The 8,542-nt window shown below is 46.1% G+C and overlaps 1 protein-coding gene across 1 annotated transcript in view; it reads right to left on the minus strand.

Moving 5' to 3' along the window:
- Nucleotides 1-8,542, minus strand: part of LOC123750908 (glutamate receptor ionotropic, kainate 2-like) — a 285,687-nt gene that overhangs the window by 64,394 nt on the left and 212,751 nt on the right. The window lies entirely within an intron of this gene.

Raw genomic sequence — 8,542 nt, forward strand, 5'->3', positions numbered from 1 at the left:
GTAACAGGGCAGAATATCACATTAAAGAGGCGGATGCATGTGGCCAATGCAGAGGCAGTATGGGAAATTTTACCGGGGCCGGGCCCAGCGGTAGCAGCAAGGGCAGTGGGGAGGGTACGAAGTGAAACTCAAGTCAAATTACCTCCCCATATGATGACCATGGTACGGGACGTCGAGGAAACGCTGTCAGCAGAGCAGGCAAGCCAACTGACCCACCTGTTATGGAACTTCCAGGACATCTTTGCCGCAAGTGAATTTGACCTGGGATCATTCAAGGAGGTATCTCACCACATCGACACGGGTAATGCAAGACCTGTGAAGCAAAAAATACGACGAACACCCGCATGCTTCGCACAGGAGGAGAAAGGACACCTTCAGCGCATGCTCGATGCGGGCATCATCCAACCGTCAGTATCTGAGTGGGCATCGGCACCAGTTCTGGTAAGGAAAAGGGACGCGTCAGTTCGGTGGTGTGTAGACTATCGAGGGTTGAACTCTCGCACCATAAAGGACGTGTACCCACTCCCTCTAGTCGATGAGTGCCTGGACACCTTGGCGGGAAACGAATGGTTTAGCAAGCTAGATGCCAACTCGGCATATTATCAGATCAACATAGCAGAAGAAGATCGGAAGAAGACGGCATTCATAACGAAATACGGACTGTTTGAATTTAAGAAAATGGCCTTTGGTCTTTGTAATGCCCCGGCTACCTACGCCAGGGTTATGAACTTGGTGTTGCGGGAGCTAAATTGGGAAACTGTGCTAGCATTCTTGGATGACATCCTGGTGCTGGGCGATTCATTCCAAAGCCACCTCTCCAACCTAGCACAGGTATTTGCGAGATTCAGAACCTATGGTTTACGCCTGAAACCACAAAAATGCGCCCTCTTTAAGAAACGGGTTGAGTTCTTAGGCAGGATGGTCAGCAGGGCAGGACTAGAACTGGGAAAAGAGGCGATAGACACAGTGGTGAAATGGCAGAAGCCGGGATCATCCAAAGACGTGGAAAGATTTCTGGGACTGGCCAACTACCATCGGACCTTCATAAAGGGATTTGCAGAGTTAGCCGCACCCCTATACGCACTGACCGGCGGAAACAGATTCGAATGGGGAGACAAGCATCAAGAGGCTTTTGCAGCTATCAAAATGGCCTTAACTACAGCTCCGGTGCTGGGATTACCTAATGGACATGACCCCTTCATCCTGGACACCGATGCCTCCGACTGGGCGATAGGAGCGGAGCTGCTACAGGTTCAAGAGAAGAAAGAAAGGGTAATTGCTTATGCCAGTTTCGCATTGACCCCAGAACAGAGAAGGTATTGCACCACGAGGAAAGAGCTATTGGCAGTAGTCAGGTTTACCAGGCTGTTCCGGCACTATCTCTTGGGGCGGCCTTTTACCATACGCACGGACCATGGCAGCCTGGTCTGGCTGGTTAGGTTTAAGAACCCCCAGGGCCAACTAGCACGTTGGCTGGAGGAGCTGAGCCAATTTGATCTAAAAATCCAGCATAGAGCAGGTAAAAAACACAACAATGCAGACTCTTTATCCAGGGAGGGAGGCACTCAACAGGCATGTACCCACTTTCGCCAGGACGTGCCAGTGCAGGACCTGCCGTGTGGAGGATGCTCATACTGTCGCAGGGCACATCAGAACTGGGCGACCTTCCAGGAGACGGTAGATGACGTCGTCCCACTGGCTACGGGGTCGTTCAGATGTGCATGTAACGTTCAGATCCGGGGGACGATTAGACGCGTGAGCACTATAGCCCCTATTCAAGACTGGTGGTCGGAGGATTCCAACTTGGCTGTCTTCCCATGGGACCCTGGCGAAGATGGCCGAAGAAAGCCTGCCGAGACGCTTTATAAGGAAAAAGACGCAGTGGCCCCAGAAGTAGTAGACATTAGGATCATCACCAGAACAACGGCGGACAGGCTAGGGTTGCATTTACTCGAGTTACAGGAGCGGACGGAGAGAGACCCGGACATGAGAATGGTAAGAGAATGGGTGGGAGGCCGTCAGCCAACAGAAGGGGACCTGTTCGGGGCCAGCCCTGCAACAAAATACTACTGGTTAAACAAAGAAGCACTCCTCATGGAAAATGGGCTTTGGTGGTGGCACAAAGTAGATCAGGGGGGAGCCGCCCAGAAGCTTTTGTATGTACCCAGCAGCCTGAGGCAGGAGGTACTGAATCTGTGCCATGATATACCTGATATGGGCCACCAGGGCCGGAATCGCACAATGGAGCGGGTCAAAGCAAGGTACTTCTGGTACGGACTATCAACGGACGTCGCAAATTACGTGGCATCATGCCACCACTGTAGTATGAACAAAAAAGCATCCAAGACCAGCAGGCATGAGCTGCTTAAGTACCAGGCGGGTGCACCAATGGAAAGGGTACACTTGGACATTCTGGGACCATTGCCTAAGACTCCGAAAGGCAACGAATATCTCCTGGTAATGGTAGATCAGTTCACTAAATGGATTGAGTGTGTGCCACTACCGTCCCAGACGGCAGAGAACACCGCCCGAGCAGCACTCGATGGGTTCTTCACCAGGTTCGGGTATCCGTTTGAAATCTTCACCGATCAGGGCAGGAATTTTGAAAGTGACTTGTTTACGAAGCTCTGCGAATTGATGCACATCCACAAGGCCCGTACTACCGCCTACAGGCCGTCGGCGAATGGGCAGGTGGAAAGGTATAACAGAACCATCATGGATGCATTGCGGTGTTATGCCAGTTCCCAACATGACAGCTGGGACACCTATATCCAACACATAGCAGGGGCCATCAGGTCTAGTGTGAACCGACAGACGGGGTTCACGCCCAACAAGTTAATGCTCGGTTGGGAAACCAACCAGCCAATAGATTTAATGTACCCCCGGGAGGTGCAACTTCAATCAGATGCAGTACCTTACCTAGCAAATTTGCAGAAGGAAATTGAGAAGGCGCATGGACTGGCACGGAAGTCTCTATCCACGAACCAGGAACGAATGAAGAGAGATTATGACCTACGGGCACGGCTACAGGTCTATGAGAAAGGGGACCTGGTTTACCTGCTAGACACGGCACAGGTGAAGGGGCAGTGCCGGAAGCTATCACCGCAGTGGAAGGGCCCAGGCGTCATCATCCACAAGTTCTCATCTTGTTTATTTAGGGTCAAGCTCCAGAATGACAACATCACAGCAAATCATGATAAACTAAAGAAGTGCAAGGACCGTACATGCCCGGGCTGGATTGAGAAGTTTAAACATCATATGTCACAGGTTCAGGACCCAGTGGGAGGGCCATATAAGGACCTTTACTGTGTGTGTCGGCAACCATACGATGGAAAGTTTATGGTGCAATGCGATATGTGCGCGGAATGGTTCCATGGGGTCTGCGTGGGAGTGACTCTGGCGAGTGTACGGTCAAAACCAGAGTATGCATGTCCTCGGTGTGAGCCATAAGAGCAGGAAAAGAAAAAAAAAAAAAAAGAAAAAAAAAAAGAAAAAAGGAAAAGGAATAGTGTAGTGTATGCAATGTTGAAACAGTTCGTGTATAGTGCAAAGACAATACGGGTAATAATTGTAATAGGACCCATTCATGAAAATAGACTTTTTTACAAAAAAGACATGTTGTATATAGTGAAACGTTTTCCCTCCAACATACCCGTTGTTCTATAGGGACGGGAGGAGTGTAGAGGGAACCACATTCAAAGTGCCCGCCAAGGAGACATTTTACAGTATAGGCAGGGCTGTGCCCTGATTGGTGGACGACGACGGCGCACGGCCTACCCGCGCGGCAGCCCGCGCAGGCCGAGTGGGCCAGATTTGAACTGCATGTGACCCAACGCGGACGACGCCTGCCCGGCACCACTGGCACTTAGGATATGTGCCCATAGGACCCCTAAGAGGCATTGACTCCCTCTGTCCTACCCTTCCTGAGGAGCCTAGACTTGCTCCACCTACCCTACCAGCCCTTCCTCTCCCTACGACGACAGTTCCAGGTGAAATATTACTGTACTATTGTTGTAACACGTGGGTCACCTCTACAGTACTTAGGAATACTTATCGGGCCGGGGGCAGACGCTTATCCTATGATTCCCTGTTTGAGGACGGCCTGACTAACATCCCTAAGGCACCACTCAAACCCCAACAGAGGCTATACCTACTAAAGCACCACCTGATTCCCAAGATGAACCACCGCCTTGTTCTCGGATGCGTGTGTAAGACGGAGTTAGCGAGGCTTGACCGGCGGCTGCGACATGCCACCCGTGGCTGGCTGCGGCTGCCTCATGATACTCCTAATGCCTTTATTCATGCCGACGTGAAGGACGGTGGACTAGGAATACCCGACTTTGCCACATCAATCCGCCTACAAAAGAACAAGCGGCTCGGGGCATTAGTAGAGTTGGAGGATCCTGTGGTAGTGGCAGCAGCTCTCCTACCCGCATTCCAAGCGCGAATGCGTCGATGGGTAGACCGGACCACGTCCGCCAGAACCCCTTCTAACAGAACGACTGAGTGCTCTAGGAAGTGGAAAGCAAAACTGTACAGCATTGTCGACGGTGCCGGCCTCGTGTCCTCTTGTGAGGTTCCATCTTGCCACAAGTGGGTCGCGTCTGGTACCCGTTTGCTAAGCGGAGGAGATTTTGCTCAAGCAATTCAGATTAGGGCAAACGCTGTAGCCACGCCGTCTAGAGCAGCTAGGGGTAGACCCGAGGCTTCTGGTCTCTGCGATGCTTGTCAGAAGCCAGGAACCCAGGGCCACATATCCCAGGCATGCCACAAGACACACGGGGCTCGGGTGAAACGTCATGACGATATCACCCGGTTCGTAGCTGGCCGCCTGCGGCAAAGAGGTTTCGAGGTGGAACGCGAAGTTCGTATACTGGATGGAGGGACCTTCTGTAAGCCCGACATCATAGCTTGCAAAGGTAATGAGGCCTTTATATTAGACACCCAGGTCTCTGCTGATAACTTCCCACTCTCCCGTCCACATTAGAGCAAGTGCGACAAGTACAGCACCCCAGAGATCCTTCAAAAGGTCAGGGAATATACCGGGAAGCACACAGCATCCGCCTCTTCAATAACCCTTAATTGGATGGGAGGATGGTGCAAGGAGAGTGCGCGTGGTCTACAGGACATGGGTCTCACCAAGAGCGACCTTGGTGAGACTCAGGACCTTCATTTGCTCTGTGAAAGCCCTGACCTGGACATATTCCATCTACAGAATATGGTCCAAGACCACATCTAGGGGCAGACCACCTTAGTCCCAGGATCACCGTGCACAGGGTGCATAAGGGTCAATATAGTCTCGCTTAGGTGAACCGCAGCCAGGATAGCTGGTAGCCAACTATCTAAGCTGAGTCGTCATCAGGAGTACCACTTCTCCTAATGGTGTCTCACAAGAGAGTGGACGACCTGGCCGGAGCCCGCGAGTGGGTTAGGCGGCGGCCGGAGGGACCCCCATGCGCATACATGATATCCCTCCCGCTCCGGGGCCTTGTTAGGAGCTTCCACTATGTCTAGTTTTCCATGTATGCCGACGTCAAGTCATCAATCCTGCCGCTTAGGCAGCTTGCTGTTTTGGCCTTCAGCGTTAGTTCTTTTTTAATGATATACTGTGCACCCCTACCTGTGTGTGCTGTGTCCCATATAAGAAAAAACCAAATACCAAAGAATTTTCTATTTAATTTTTGTTTTTCAGGTTATCATTGTGTGTTATTAGTATCATCTTAACTCTTGTGGGATGTGATGAGATCTGCCATATATGTGTATTTTAGTTTGTGTTTGATAGGGTATTAGGTATGCTTAGGGGTGCCTTCTCGCCATGCCCTGTGGCTGAGGGGATTAGTGCCTTGAAGCTACATAAACACCCTATACCCCCCCCCCCCCCGAAGTGGCAAGGGGAGTTAGGGGACAAGAAATTCAGGAACAGGGAGGACTTGGAATAGGGGTTGGGCTGAAAAAGGGCATGGGGATGGGGGGGGGGAACATGGGGGTTTGGGGTCAGGGGACATGGAAGGCATGGTCTGAAGAGTTAGGGCAAAGGGTGTGGTGTAGTGATTAAGACGCTCGCCTTCCGTTTCGTGAGCGCATTGTCCTGGGTTCGTATCCTGGCCGGGGAGGATTTACTGGGCGCAAATCCTTAACAGTAGCCTCTGTTTAACTCAACAGTAAAATGGGTAGTTGGTTGTTAAACGATTTTTCGCGGGGTCATATTCCATGGAACATAGGATTAAGGACTTTCTCGAAACGCTACATGTAGTAGTGGCTGTACAAGAATGTAAGAACTCCTGTATATATAAATAAATAAATAAATAAATAAAAAAAGTTAGATCCTGGTAGTCCCCCAGAACCTCTAACTCCAAATGATCCACAGACACCTAACAGGCACATACGTCCACAATGAAAAGTTGCACAAAAGTGAAGACAAAATTTGTGCTTGTATTATCAATCCGATGGAAAGAAAATGAACACATATGGTCATATTAGATTCTAAATATTGGACTCTATGCAAGTTCTGCCCCTCTGGAAGACTTGGAAAATTTTACCCACTATATCAATATTATTATCTAAGAAATCATTATTTCTATATCAAATCTATATTTTACATCAATCACATCAGATTCATTTGCACAATCGACTTGAGAATGGTCCAGGACGGACCGAAACGTCGTCGTCCCTTCAACTTCTAGTGTGTGGTCTGGTCAATCAAAATCAGATTCATTATCTTGTATTATACATCATTTAGATCCTACATGACCATATGATCATGTTCGCCTTAAGGACCCATATGTGTCTATAGGACTTTGTGCATGATTTCTCAAGGATCTAGAAAGTTCGAGAAGAACTTAATTAAAAATTGTTGCAACATCAATCGATTTTCGGTGAGGATTAAATCAAATCCTTAATAAGAATAAATTGTACTATCAATTACTACTTATAATCTTTAAATCCTATATCTAATTATATTATAATCACATTTTATTTCAATAATCTGTCTGAACAAAAAAATAATCAGTCAATATTGCTTATAGGCCTCCCTCAAACACTATGAGGGAGGAACCAGCTCGGAGATCAAATGCCCAGAGCACGGCTCGCGGCCAGTCTCCAGTGTTTGTAAACAGTGACATTATGTGCATAGTGTTTGAGACATTATACATGCCGGACTTTACACACGCAAACTAATTATAATCACCAGTGATAGCTCTAGATACTGAGGGAGTTCCCTGGACACTATATATAAGAAATAATTCCCAATACATCTATCTAAAATAAGAGTGTAGATTGGCTCACAATATGAAGCCACCTCCACCACATCATCTATCAAAAGCTACTAGAATCTTGAACAGCAAAGCGGTGATATCAAAATAACAACAGTAATGCTGTAATATCAAATTACAGAGCCTATCTCCTCTAGATAGATCATACAGTCTGGCACCTAGTCAGATAAGGCTCCGGTTTAAAATTTTGGGATGAATATTGAGTGTTATTTGTAGTGTGTTGATTGACCAATTGCATACATCATAACATAACCTTAATAAGTCCATATAAATTGTTAATCATTTTACTGTGGGGATACGCCCTACGTTTCAGTAAGTTTTGATATAATCTTTCAGCAACTGAATCTTTTACTTAATTGAATCTTGTTTCATGCTTGAATTTACTCAATGCCTAAATCCATTCATATTTATTTGAATATATCTGTATATATATAATTGATCTTATACATCAAATTAACAATTGCTAACTTAACTATTAATTTATCATATTGAATATTTTTTCTTGTTTGCATATTTGAATATAAATCATACTTTTCTAATACAAATTGTTGTGTTTATTAGTATGTGATTATTGTATGCTGTTATAATTTTAAAGCTAGGTTAGATTATTTTTTCAGATCCTTGATCTAGAACAGTACCAGCGTTCAGTCACAGAACTCAGGTATTAATCTAATCTATATAAATAAAAATATAAATGTTCATTTTGTTCAGAATTGCTAATATCCGAAAGTTCTTCACCGATATCTTTGAAATTTTGATACCACGTTGCATTCGAATACTTGAGTTTTTTTATATACCTGCTATATACATGCCATACCTGTGAAAGGTAAAAACATGCTTTCTTTGAAAAATAGCACCATCTGTTGGCCTTAAATCAACACACGCTGTAATCTCCAAAAGTTCTTCACCGATTGCTTTGAAATTTTGACACAATGTTCCATCCAAATACCCTCAAGAGTTTATATACCTATTATATAGATTCTAAACCTGTGATATGCAAAAACATGTACTTTTTTTAACAGCGCCCTCTGTTGGACATAAAGCAACAGGCTGTAATAAATATGTTGCAATTCCATTTCAATGTTTCTGATTGCATTGTTAAATTGAATTTTCATATATTTTAATATATTTTCATTTTGATTTAATTATTTTGTGTGACATTGCATTGGAAATGAGCTGAGTTGTTTAACCATACCATTCACTTTGCAAGTTTAATTTATTTGTTTATTTTTTCATTGTTTTTATTTCGTTTTTTTTTACTGTTCTTATTT

Source organism: Procambarus clarkii, chromosome 4 (assembly GCF_040958095.1).
Source record: "Procambarus clarkii isolate CNS0578487 chromosome 4, FALCON_Pclarkii_2.0, whole genome shotgun sequence".
Taxonomy (NCBI): Eukaryota; Metazoa; Arthropoda; class Malacostraca; order Decapoda; family Cambaridae; genus Procambarus; species Procambarus clarkii.